The 13,927-nt window shown below is 46.6% G+C and overlaps 1 protein-coding gene across 2 annotated transcripts in view; it reads right to left on the bottom strand.

Moving 5' to 3' along the window:
- The window catches only part of ZC3H7B (zinc finger CCCH-type containing 7B), a 79,625-nt gene extending 66,378 nt beyond the window's left edge, over positions 1–13,247 (bottom strand). For both annotated transcript variants that reach the window (XM_043965404.1, XM_043965405.1), the window contains exon 1: positions 12,988–13,247. The gene's annotated coding sequence lies outside the window, so the exon portion shown is untranslated. The remainder of the gene's footprint in view (positions 1–12,987) is intronic.
- Positions 13,248–13,927: the final 680 nt, after the last annotated feature.

Raw genomic sequence — 13,927 nt, 5'->3', positions numbered from 1 at the left:
CTGAAACTTCTGACACGCCTTACTCTCCCATAAGAAGGTGAGCTCAGGGTTAGAGAATAACAATGTTGGAAAGACAAACAACTAGGAAAGACTTTGGAATGCCGATCAACACACTCCCAGAGGCCTCCTGATGAAACCTGCAGCCCACCCCCTGATGGAGAGCGGATGGACTGAGCGTGGGGCTGGAGGTGTGGGGGGAGGGGGAGGCAGCCGCAGGGAAGGCGGGGTATGGCCAATTCCATTCAGGAATTCATTTTGCTCGACTATAATATTTAGAATACGTTTTATTTTTCTTGCTTTCTCAAAGGAGAGAGGGTGTGTAAGGTGGGAAGAGAAGGTGGGAGGGAGACAATATAGACCTGAAAATAAAACAATTTAAAAAGAAAAAAGAGTGTGAGTTCCTTAAGAACAGAGCAGGCTTGCTTTTCTGTTGGTATCCCTAGTGCTTAGCACAGCGCTTTAGACATAAAAAACAGTGCCCATTTGTTCATGCATGCATTCATTCATTCACAGATTTAAAGAATCTTGGTGATGCCAACCCGGCAAAGACGTGGTTACCCCCATTCTACAGATAAGGAGACTCACTACTTACCCTCCACATCCTCTCTAGCAAACCACCCGCCAGCAGAGACCACTCCGCTGCACTCCTATGTGCTCACTATCCTCTGTCTTCCATGGGAGAGGAGGGCGGCAGTGGCAGCCCACCCTCCAGGAGCTATTTGCACCCGGGCTTGCCCGCGGCTGTTTTCTGTTCCCAGCCTGGTTGCCTAGAGCTTTTAATCCAGCTCCTCGGCCTTCCCAGAGCCTGCCTCAGATCACCAGGTCACAGGGAGAGGCCGTCCAAAGGTGGAAGGAAACAGATCCCTGAGGGACTTGTGGGCGAAGCTCGCCTCCTGCTGTCAGCACAGAGGTGGGAAACCACAGGTGAGTAATGGGGCATTCCTTGTCAGAGGTGGCTGAAGTATTGATTCATTTACTAAGCAAAGGAGGGCGTGCGAGCGTGCATGTGTGTGTGTGTGTGTGTGTGTGTATAGACACAGGGCAGTGAAAAGGGGGGAGCAAGAGCATCAGATGTAAGACATTTAATTTTATAACAATTCAAGAGAGCTGAGGCAGGGGAGGGGAGGAGTAAGATGGGTTCACGGCAGTGACCTTGGCTGAGGCACTCCCCCTCTCTTGGCCTGTTTTCTCATTTAGTCAGATCTGGAAGATAACCCTTGTTCTACTCCATCACAGGGTTGTTGGGGGATCAAATGAGAGTCTGCATATAAATGCTTTGCGAGCACAAAATACCACAGAGGCAGCCTGGTGCTGTGGAGAGGGTTCTGGACTTAAGAGACCCAGCCCTGACATTAATCACTATGTAACCACAGACCAGTCACAACAGTGACTTACCCTGAACCCTGGAACCTCAGTTTCCTCATCTGTTAAGCGGGAATAACACCTGCAGCACCAAGTTCACAGGGTGACTGTGAGGTCCGCATGAGACAACAGACGGCCCTTAAAGCACTATAGAAAGAGGGATCCCTTCTGGCCCTCAGTTTCCCACTTAGTAAAACAAGGAAATCTGGCCTGTCTACCTCACAGGGTTCTTAACCCACGCATGGAGAGAAAAATGGATTGGGTTCATTTCACCCACTGCTATAACACAATATATATTATACCCACTCAGATATGGCACCATAATAAAAACTCGAATTTCTTTCAGGCCTTAAGATAAGGTGGGGAGGGTTTTGTTTTGTTGTTTTTTGCCACGGCAACTGCTGAAAACAGCCTACTAAATTCCCCCCGGAGTCTGGATGACCCGGGTTCAAATACCGCCTCTGACACATTCTAGTTGTAGGATCCTGCCTCAAGTAATATTTGAAGATTCTAAATGACATGCAAATTGACAATCCACATTCGTGCACAGAGTTCCTTATACTGATGAAATCCTAGGTCTGAGTCAAAAAAAGAGAAATCTCCAACATCTTTACCACCCAGGATGCACAGAAATAAATGTTTGCTGACACTTGACCTTAGAGAAGAAAACCATTTGGAATCATATGAGAACAGTGACTAAACTGTTCGTCCGTTGGTCCTGAGGTTCCACGGCTGGACAGGGAGGTCAGTGATAGAAAGAAAGGTCCTGTGTACAATAAAATATTATGGGAGCAAAGTGGACATAACACGGATGCCCGTCAACTGGAGGAGGGCTAAGTAAAATGGTAGGCAGCTAGCTGGCACAATGGTTAGAGCTCTGGGCCTGGAGTCAGAAAGACCTGAGTTCAAATCCAGACTGGGACACTGAGTAGTTGAGCGAGTCATTGAATTACTCTGAGCCTTAGCTTCTTCATCTGTAAAACGAGGATAATAAGAATGACACCCATCACACAGAGAAGATAACATGTGCAGTGCTTTGCAAACCTTAAAGTGTTGCATGAAGACTAGTCTTATGACTATTACTAATAACAAAGACCACTCACCCTCTGCTTGAAAACAGCTCTGCAGTTTTGCAGAATTATATATGGAACATTGCATGTACTGTCAGACATGACTGATAGGTTGATCAGTTTTGAACTGCTTTTTCCCCTCTTTTAAAATTCTCTGTGATTTTTTTTTTTTACACCAAAGTACCTATCTATGGTTGGGTTCTTTTCCTTTTGATCACTCATTTAAAGATTTATTTTATTTATATAGATATATATCAGCTTATTATTATAATTAGTATTATTATAATAAAGGGGGTTTTTTGGTTTGGGTTTTTTGGGGTTTTTTTGCAGGGCAGTGAGGGTTAAGTGACTTGCCCAGGGTCACACAGCCAGTAAGTTTCAAGTGTCTGAGGCTGGATTTGAACTCAGGTCCTCCTGAATCCAGGGCTGTATAATCAAGTTTTAATCCCAAATTGTGGGTAATGTTGCCCTAGGCCTCAGGTCCTCCTTACTATTTTTTTTCAGTTTCATATGCAATCATGTTTTTATTATATTATATTATGCAAATGCTTGTTTTATCTCATATATTAAAATTAAATACATTTTTAGAAAACTGTTATGAGGGACAGCTAATTTGGGTGGGGAGGTGGAGAGCTTTATTACATTATTTCTTTTTTCCTTTTTTTTTTTTGTGAGGCAATTGGGGTTAAGTGACTTGCCCAGGGTCACACAGCTAGTAAGTGTCAAGTGTCTGATGCCGGGTTTGAACTCAGGTCCTCCTGAATCCAGGGCTGGTGCTTTATCCACTGAACCACCTAGCTGCCCCCAGAAAGCCACTTATTTTAAAAAATCATTCTACTAGGGGGCAGCTAGATGGTGCAGTGGATAAAGCACCAGCCCTGGATTCAGGAGGACCTGAGTTCAAATCCGACCTCAGACACTTGACACTTACTAGCTGTGTGACCCTGGGCAAGTCACTTAACCCTCACTGCCCCGCCCCCCCAATCAGTCTACTAACTAACCTCTTTCTGCCTCAGTTTCCTCATTTATATAATGGGGATAATTCTAGCACCTACTTCATAGGATCGCTGGGGGAGAGGGGGGTGTATGAACAAATGAGATAATAACATAAATCCCAAGAAAAGTATCCATACTAATTGTCTAGGCCATTCTGGCCATGGAACTCTCTTATTTAAATTTAAGTGGCTCTGGGGTGGTGAGGTGTCACAGTGGATAGAGCAGCAGCCTAGGAGTTAAGAGGACCTGAGTTCAAATTGGGCCTCAGACACTTACTGGTTGTGTGACCCTGGGCAAGTCACAGAATATCAATTGCCGCTCTCCTCTTCCCCCACTCTGCCTTGCATAAAAATTGATAAAATACAGTCACCTTGGCTTGATTTTTAAAACCATTCCCAGTCTGGTCCCACACTGTCTTTCCAGCTTCACTGCTTGTTATTCCTCCTGGCCTTCTCTCTTCTTCATAAACAGCCTCTGCACGGGCCACTTCTGTCTCACTTCCTTCAAAACTCAGCTCAGGCACTGTCTTTGACAGGAAACCCTTCCTTGTCTATTCCTACTCTCCCAAACTACCTTGTATTTCTATAATTTTGTATCCATACACATTTTCTCCCCCAAGAGAACATAAACTTCTGAGAGCAGAGATTGGTTGTCTTTTTATCCCTAGGAATAAGCAGAGTCTGGCATACAGCAGGCGCTTAACACAGGATGAATAATTGATTGACAAAGTAGATCCAGGCTTGATCCATCCTCTAAGTCATTTACCCCATCCGACCTTTGATTTCCTTCTCTGTAAAATGAGGCTGATAGCACTTACACTGCTTACCTCTCAGACTCATTGAGGGGGAAGCACTTTGAGAATTGTCAAGGCCTACAGAAACATGAAATATATCCTTACTTTGAGTCTCCTCTCTGGTAGGAGTCTACACTGTAAAATGGAGGGACTTGGGCCAGATGGTCTGCACTCCGATTGGTCATTGAGGGCCGTTTCATCTCCATGTCCCTTCTGTGAAAAGGCCCACATCCTCCATTCCTTCTACACTTTTAAACAGGCTTAACATGAGGAAGGGCTCTCCCCCCATTCAGTAAACAGAAGGCACAAGGTAGCCATGCTTGAGCACCAAAACATTAAAATAAAATGGTTTTGTACAAGAGTAGGAAAAAATGACTAAAAGAAAAATAACATATTGGGAAAGATGTTTATGATGAAAAAAACCCATAAGACGCTATTAAAAATTGTGCAGTGCTAAGTCCCAGTCCACAATGTGTAATTATTTAAAGGATGTGAACAACTTTCAAGAGAAAACAAATGGAATGCTTTGAAACAGTGTTCAGCCTCATTAATCATCTGAGGGCCTGAGTTCATATCCTATTTATCTTAAACTCCCTCATCTTCAGTTTCCTCCTATGTAAAATGGAGGGGGTTTGTTAAATGGCCTCTGAAATCCCTTCTAGCTTTAGATACATGAAATGTAAATTAAAACAGCTCTCAGGTACCATCTCATACCCACCAAACTAGCAAAAATAATTAAAACCAAGCTAGTGGTATTATGGAGAAACAGGAACACTTATACATTACTGGTAGAACTGCAAACTTGTAAACAATCCTTTCTGAAAAGCAATCCAATAGGATGAAGTAAAAGTTAGAAAACTGACCATGCTTTTTGGTCCAGTGATTCCATAATCGGCAATACACCCTGAAAGAGTTTTCATGAACAAATAAGCCTCCCAAAAGAGCTATCCATTTAAAGATGTTCATGGCAGCATAATTTGTAATTTAAAATACTGGAAGTCAACTAAATATCCAGCAGTAGGGGGATGATCAAGTTAATCATTATACATGAAGAGAATGAAATACCATAATAGATTAAAATGGACAGATATGAGGAACACAGAAATCTAAAAAGACTTTTTTATGAAAAAACACAAAATGAAAAAAGCAGATGGAGAAGAAAATCCATGTGAACTCTGGCCATTGAAAAGTGGCTAAAAGGAAGGGGCAGCTAGGTGGCTCAGTGGATAGAGCACCAGCCCTGGAGTCAGGAGTACCTGAGTTTAAATCTGACCTCAGACACTTAACACTTACTAGCTGTGTGACCCTGGGCAAGTCACTTAACCCCCATTGCCTGACCAAAAAAAAAAAAAAAGCCTGGGAAAAGTGGCTAAAAGGAATGAACAAAGAACCATCATGAATGAAAACATAAGAAAAAGTTGGGATTTTTGAGTTGAATTTAATTAACTTAAATGCAAGTAGTTACTAAATAAATTTAATTAAGTGTGTTGATGTTCAGTATTTTTTTTTTTGTCAAAGCATTTACATCTTTTAAAAAACAGCATTGGGGGCAGTTGGTGGTGCAGTGGATAAAGCACTAAGCACCGGCCCTGGATTCAGGAGGACCTGAGTTCAAATCCAGCCTTAGACACTTGACACTTATTAGCTGTGTGACCCTGGGCAAGTCACTTAAACCTTCATTTCCCTGCCCCCCCCCCAATAGCACTCTACTACAGAACCCTCAGGTCTGGGACCAGGTCCATAGTGAGAGATTTAAACTTTCTGTGCCTCAGTTTACTCATCTATAATAGCACAGGGTCTGACACACAGTAAGCACTTAATAAACGATTATCTATCTTTCTCTCAAATGAGGGGGTTCAGTTCATTCCCACAAACATATTTTAAGCACCCACTATTTGCAGAGTACTGGGAAGTGTGTTGGAAACATGAATCTTACAGTCCTATCCAGGGATATCATACAACCACAGGTGACATGCAGTGCTTCAGAGTATGCATGAAGTATTCATGACTGAGGAGACAAAGAGAAAAGGCCTGGAGAGCCCTCAGGGAGCTTATGGTCAGATGGACTTGAATAGATACCCAGAGAGAAGAGCGCCTTGGATGGGGAGGTGCTGGGAAGGCCTCCATGGGACCACGGAGGGAAAGGGGGAGGGGCTTCATTCTTTTCATTTCCCAGAAGAAGGGAAGTGAGCTGCAGGAAGTTATAGAGTCGGCACACCCCAAATCCTTGTGGTAGCTCTTCCTTCTGATTCTCCATCCCACAGGCCTCCTGGTGCCTTCCCTTGGGTGACTCAGTGAGGGATTCTATGACTCAGCACAGGCCTCATGACTGGCTAAAAGTGGCCTGGATGGCTGTGTGACTTCTCCTTACCGGGCCGGAAGGAATGCTAGATTAGGATTCCAGAGAGCCTGAGATCAAATCCAGCTCCAACACTCACCACCTTCTATGGGTCTCAGTTTCCCCAACTCTAAGGTCCCTTTGGATTCTTAGTTTTCATACTCGGTGTCTGATACTACCCAGCTAGGGAACAGATAGAGACCTAGGTCTGGATTCAGGAGGACCTGAGTTCAAATCTGGCCTCAGACACTTAACACTTACTAGCTATGTGACCCTGGGCAAGTCACTTAACTCCAATTGCCTCACCAAAAAACCAAAACAAAACAAAACAGATACAGACTAGCTGTGTGACCCTGGACAAGTCACTTAACCCTGTTTGTCTCAGTTTCCTCATCTGGAAAATGAGCTGGAGAAGGAAAAGGCAAACCACTTCAGTATCTTTGCCAAGAAAGCCCCAAATAGGGTCACAAAGAGTCAGACATGACTGAACACATTATGAGTAGTAGCAGTAGTCACCCCCCCAATGATCTATGAGTTCAGTTTCTCAACTGAGTGGAAATTGTACCTTTTTTGGAATCAGAAAACCTGAGTCTGGGGCAGCTAGGTGGTACAGTGGATAAAGCACTGTCTGTGGATTCAGGAGGACCTGAGTTCAAATCCGGCCTCAGACACTTAACACTTACTAGCTGTGTGACCCTGGGCAAGTCACCTAACCCCAATTGCCTCACTAAAAAAACAAAAAAACCAAACAAACAAACAGAAAACCTGAGTCTGAAATGCATTTCTCTTATTTTATTGCCAATGTGACCCTGAGAAAAGCCCCTGACCCTGCTGGGCCTCCCTTCCTCCCCTCTGAAAGGAGCAGGGTCCCATGGATGAAGCCCACCAGATGAGAGCGCTACGGCCAAAGGGACCTCAGAGATCATCGAGCTAAGTCATCTGGGGATCCCTGAGATCCTTTCAGGGGGTCCAAAAGGTTAAAACTTTTTTCATAATAATAGCCAGACATTTTAATTTCTTTTCTTTTTTCTTTTTCTTTCTTTCTTTCTTTTTTTGTGAGGCAATTGGGGTTAAGTGACTTGCCCAGGGTCACACAGCTAGTAAGTGTCAAGTGTCTAAGGCTGGATTTGAACTCAGGTCCTGCTGAATCCAGGGCCGGTGCTCTATACACTGTGCTACCTAGCTGCCCTGACATTTTAATTTCTAGCTGTGACCCACATAAACAAAAGTTCTTGGGAGAGGGACCTTCAATACTTTTAAGAGTGCAAAAGAGTCTCGAGACCAAAAAAAATTGAGAAGTACTGAATTCTAATCCAATCTCCTTCTTTTACAGAGGAAGAAACTGAGACCCATTGTCACCCAGGGATCACAGGAAGGATCTGAACCCATGTCCTGAGACTCCACAGTTAGTGGCATTTCTACTGAGCCAAGATCTTTAAGGCTTCTTCTAAGGCCCAAAGGCTGTGATGAGAGAAGAGCCCAAATTCCACCTTATTTGGCAGTCAATTATAATAGGCATCTTTATGTTGTCGCCCTGCCCTGTCTTTAATTCGCAGCATCCTGGGATCCTCAGGGCTTCCTCTCCTATTGGTCTTCAGTTCCTCCTTCTTGGCCTGGGGGGCACCCCCCAGACTGCCTGCCTCTCCCCTTCTGCCCATGCCTGGCTTGGCCTCCAGAGCTACTGGAGGGAGGGGAGAAGAGCTTGGGTATCAGGAAAGAGAAAACTGATGGGGACGGGGGGGGGCCCCCCCGCAGTGTGCTGTCTTGGTGGAGAAGGTGAAGATTCCTGGTGGGGCTGCGTCCAACACAGTGGCCAAGTGTCCTCTAGTCAGCTTAGCTGTGTGAGTGAAGAGTGAGTCTGGACCTGGCTATTTTCATCATGTTTGCTGCAATACAATCACAAAGCAGAATTGAGAGTGACAGAGACACAGAGAGTCAGAGACAGAGGGAGACAGAGACAGAGATAAAGAGAGACAGAAACACAGAGACAAAGAGACACACAGAGACAGAAAAAGACAGAGAGTCACAGAGACAGAGATAAAGAGAGACAGAAAGACAGAGAGACAGAGACAGAAAGACAAAGAAAGAGACAGAGACAGATTCACAGAGACAAAGAGAGACACAGAAAAACAGAGACAGAGACACACAGAGACAGAGAAAAAGACAGAGTCAGAGACAGAAAGACAGAGACAAAGATAGACACAGAGACACAGAGACAGAAAGAGACACAGACAGAAGACAGAGACAAAGAGAGACAGAGAGAGAGATTTACAGAGACACAGAGATAGAAACACAGACACAAAGAGACAAAGACAGAGTCAGAGACAGAAAGAGACAGAGACAAAAAGACAGAGAGACAGAAAGTGAGACAGATACAGAGACACAGAGAGACAAAGACAGAGACGGGGCTGGGGCTAGCACCCCAAAACGCAACACTGCCCTTCTGTTTCTAGGCCCTGGAAATGAGGCTCTGCCTTAGAAAACCCCTGGAGCTCTGAGGCAACTTACAAAACCCACGAATGTACCCTTTCAGTAAGAAAATAACAAGTGAGGGGAAAGGCGGAACACAGACCCTGAAGTCAAAAAATCTGGATTCAAATCCTGGTTCTCTCCGTTAACCCTGGACAAGACACTTCACTGCCTCATTCCTGAGTTTTCTTGCTGCAAAGTAAGCAGGAGGACCGGATTATCTCTAAGGTCATAAAATTAAAGATTTAGATGGAAAGAACCTTGGCGATCATCTAGCCAATCAATCAACAAGCATTTATTAAATACCTACTACATACCTGGCTCTGTGGTAGCTGAGGAAACACCAGTCCGTGCTCTCAACCCTCTCATTTTACAATGAGGAAACTTAGGCCCAGAGGGGTAAAGTGACTCACCCAAGATGATGTAGGTAGTAAATACCATAAGCAGGGACTCAAGCCCAAGTTCTCTGTCTCCACATAATTGTTTCCCTGCAGCGCCAAGCTGCCTGCCCAGGTCTAAGGCTACTAACAAGTCTTCCACTTGGTTTTAACAAATTGATTTCAAAAAGACAACGTGGAGAGGCATGGCGAGGCAGAGGTTCATTTGAAAAAGATCTGAGGGCTTTAGGAGATCACAAGCTTGATACGAGAACAATGCATAGCATCCAAGAAAGCTAATGCTGAATTAAGAAGCAAATTGTCCATAATGCTGGAGTTGGGAGAATGGAGTCAGTCAGTGACTCGACGAATAGTCCTCTGTCCTAGCCAGACCACTTTTGGAAGACTGTGCTCATTTCTAGGCACCCCATCTTAGGAAAGCCATTGGGAAGCAGGAAGGGTCCAGAGGAAGGTATTTGGGATGTGGAAGGGTTGATGTTCATGCCACACTGTGATCAGCTGAATGAATTTCTGACATTTACCCTGGAGAGGGCATGATAGCTGACTTCTGGAATTTACTGAGAGAAGAAAAGACTAAGGGAAGACATGGAGGTGTCTGTAGGTAGGCATGGGAAGTTCTGTGGAGTGACGGAGGACCTGGATGGATAGATACTTCAAAGAAGCAAATTGGGGCTTAATGGGAGGGAACTGCAAGGAATGGCTTCGCCAAAATGAGAGGACGATCCACACGTGGGAGGAGCCACCTCCAGAGGGAACCGGGTTCCCCATCAGGGGAGGTCCTCCAACAAAGAGCAGGTGCTCACTTGTTGGGTGTGATCCCTTTGGCCAGGAATGGATTAGACTAGAGACCCTTCAAGGTCCTTCCTAACTCTGAGATTCTGAGGTCCTCCAAAAACCTGGGTTTGAGTCCAAGTCCTGGCTTAATTTCTTTAGGCCTGTTTCTTCTTTTGCAAAAAAAAAAAAAAAAAAAAAAAGGGGAGGACATCTAAGGGGCAGCTAGATGGTGAACTGGATAAAGCACTGGCCCTGGATTCAGGAGGACCTGAGTTCAAATCCGACCTCAGACACTTGACACTTACTAGCTGTGTGACCCTGGGCAAGTCACTTAACCCTCACTGCCCTGCAAAAAAACAAAACAAAACCAAAATGGGGACATCTAGACAGATCTATTTAAGCACAGGGAAGAAAAGGGTACAGAGGGACAATGGTAGAATGATGAGAATAATGGCGATGATGAGAATGGTCTCAAGCTGACAGTTTGGAGGGCTTTCTGGTAGCCAAAGTAGCAGAGGGAATACCTACCCTAGTGAAAAAAGCAATGTCTGAATGGGGAAATAGAAAGAGCACTGGATGGGGAGTCATGAAGACCTGAGTTCCAATCCCACCTCTGATACTGTCTAGTTGTGTGATCTTGGGTAAGTCCCTTCACCTCTCTGGGCCTCTGAAATCTTCCAAATTTAGATCCTATGAGACAAGTTCAGGGTGAACCCCAAACTCTTTACATCCTTACCTAGAATGACTAGCTGTGTGACCATCCCCATGGCTCCTCCTCACTGGCCTCAGTCTTCCCACCTGCTATACTTGTTGTGTCTGTACCCACATATCTCCTCTGCCTTTGCACCGGCCATCCCCCAGACTGTTCCTCTACATCTCTGATCCCAGAAGATTCTGCTCAAGTACCTGCTTTTAGGCGGCCCCACAGCTATCTGCCCCTTCTCTTCTAAAGTTATCTTTCCTTTGTATATACCTATTTATACATATACCTCTTGTCTCCTCCATTTGAATGGGAGTTCCTCTAGGGCAGGGATGCCTTCTTTGCCCAATGCCAGTCACACAGAAGGCACTTAATAAATGCTCGTTGATTCTATACACCCTTATTCTGTATACACTTGTATATGTTCATGTTATTTCCCCATAGATTGTAAGCTTCTTGAGGGCAGGAACCTGGTTTTTGCCTCTCTTTGCATCCCCTGGTGCAGAACAAATGCTTGATAAATATTTGGTGATGGATGGATTGGTCTGTAACAATGGGAACCACGCAGTCAGTCTTTATTAAGCGTCTGCTATGTGCTCCCAAGGAATTCTAATGGAAGAAAGAGGGCAGGGATCAGGATGTGCAGAATTAATAGCAGAAAAGAGATAGGAGTCAGTACAAGGGTACAACCCTCGCTCTGATTCCTCCAACCCATCTCCTCCAGGCAAGCCTTCCCACTGGACTTCCCTCTATGGATTATTTCCCACTTGTTCCGGATATCACTTCCTTTGTATATATTTGCGGGCACGTTGTCTCCCCCTTTAGACAGTACACTCCTTGAGGGCAGGACAGGTCTTTTGCTTCTTTTTGCATCCCCAATGCTTAGCACAGTGCCTGCCACATAGTAGGTGTTTAATCCATGTTCACTGATCGTTTGGCCGTCTGCCCCACCTGGCTTTGGTTTGTATTTGTAAAATCTGGAGGCTTCTAGCTGGCTCAAAGTTTAATTTGATAACAATGGCCCATTTCTCCCGCCTGAGGTTTACAAAGTGCTTCCCTCCCAAACAGCCAAGTGTGACAGACCGTGCTAGGATTCTTATTCCCTTTACAGAAGAGGAAACTGAGGCCCTCTCAAAAGAGGAGGTGACTTGCCCAAGGTCACACAGTCAGAAATAGTCAGTCAGGGAGGGGATTCGAACCCAGGAACTACCCCCTCCAAATCGACCAGATCATCAATATCTTCAATGTGGTCCCAATGGAATTAGCATCAGGGGATGGCCATGGGCTCTGCTCCGGGGGGGAAGGGGGGCACCCATGTCTTCCAGGACTGACCCAGGCCCGAACCCATCCCCCCCCTCCCACGCGCCGGGCCTCGGATCCCCGGGCTCGAGTGCTGCCAGCAGCCGAAGAAGATCGCCCCTGCCAGGCCAAGGCCGGCGCTGGCCTCCGCGGCTGCCCAGCAGGGAGGGAGACAGCGGAAGGAAGGCAGGGGGACCGGAGGGGGGGGCGAGGGGATTTCTCGATCCTTCTCCCACCCTGGGCCAGGGGCCCCAAGCCATCCCCTCCCCCCAGCCGCCGATTTGCTAGCTTGCAAATCAGAGCTTGGAAACAGAGCGCCCCCCACTCCCAATTCCCTTCATCTCGCAGCTCCCCAAGTTTCAGTGGAAGAAGAGAAAGCCCCCCCCCCAAGCGGTCCCAGCCTCCCCCTTCCCCCAGGCCCGGGTCCCCTACCCCCACCCCAGCCAGGCTCAGCAATAACTTTGAAACTTCTCGGCCATTTGGGGCAGAAGGAGTGGGGATGGGGGGTGTTCGGCCCTTCCCCCGAGGGGGAGGGAAGATTCCAAGCCCATTTCCCCCCTGCACCCCGCGAAGAGCCGCCCCGCCCCACTGCCCCCACCCCCACCCCGATCCGGGCTTCCTGGGCCCGAGATGCCTCATACCCCTCCCCGCCAGGCCCCTTGGGGCCGCACCCCGCCTCCAGCTTCGATCCCCCCGCCCGCCCGCCGGGCCCCCAGCCGCGCCCTCCGCGCCGCGCCCGGGTGAATTTCAGTGTTTGGCTGCGGGGGGAAAAAGCCTCCCGGACTCACCTTTCCCAGCTTGGCAGTCCCCCCACCGCGCCTCCAACGGGCCTCGATAAGTGCTATAGTATTACTAGAGGTATGATTAGATTATTATTATTAGTAATAATAAGAGTAAGTGCTATTTAATTATGGAAGGAAGCATTGTGCCCCCGGAACTGCTGCCGGGCAGCTCCCTCCATGTGGCCGCTCAGCCCTTCACTTTCATTTCCGCGGCTCGCTCTGGCTCGCTCGCGCTCGCTCCCTCGCTCGCTCTGCCCCCCCCCCTTATTCTTTCTGTGTCTCGATCAGAGCAGCCCCAACTGGAGAAAACGCTTCCCTGCAGTTTTCCCCCCGAGCCCTGGAGGGGCCCGGGCAGCCTCATTGCGGGCCCCTGGGGATGGGCGAGGAGCGGTGCCTATTGTTGCTCTCCGTGGGCTCGGGGGGAAGGCGTGGGGAAGATTTCCCTTTCGGTTTCCACGAAAGTGGGGCCCCTTTGTGTTTTTTTTTTATATTTTTCTTTTTAAATGCAAGGAGGTTTTTTTTTTTTTTTAATGGGATTGCCTTTTTAACACCTCGGCTTTTCAGATCTGAAGTTTCCGAAGATGTTCCCATTCTTCCTAAACACCTACAGGGGTTCTTAACCTTTTCGGGGGCCTGGGCCACTAGGGCAACCTGATCAAGCCTTAAGGACCGGTTTTTAAAGCATCTCATAAAATACTTAAAATGAGAAAGGAAACCAATTATCTCGTAATGAAGATGGAAATGTCCCTTTCACCCAAGTTCACCCCAGATTAGGGGCCCCTGCTCTAAGTGTCCCAGGGGTCAGAGCTCCCAGGGGTCCTTTCAGGTAGCCCCTTATTTTATAAAGAAACTGAAGCCTAGGGAGAGGAAGACATTGGAACATATGAGTATTTAGTTCCATTCAACAAATTCTTATTTAGTACCAATTAAAGAAAACGGTCTATTG

Source organism: Dromiciops gliroides, chromosome 5 (genome assembly GCF_019393635.1).
Source record: "Dromiciops gliroides isolate mDroGli1 chromosome 5, mDroGli1.pri, whole genome shotgun sequence".
NCBI lineage: Eukaryota > Metazoa > Chordata > Mammalia > Microbiotheria > Microbiotheriidae > Dromiciops > Dromiciops gliroides.
The sequence above is the reverse complement of the archived record's forward strand: the minus strand, read 5'-3'. Positions and strand labels throughout refer to the sequence as shown.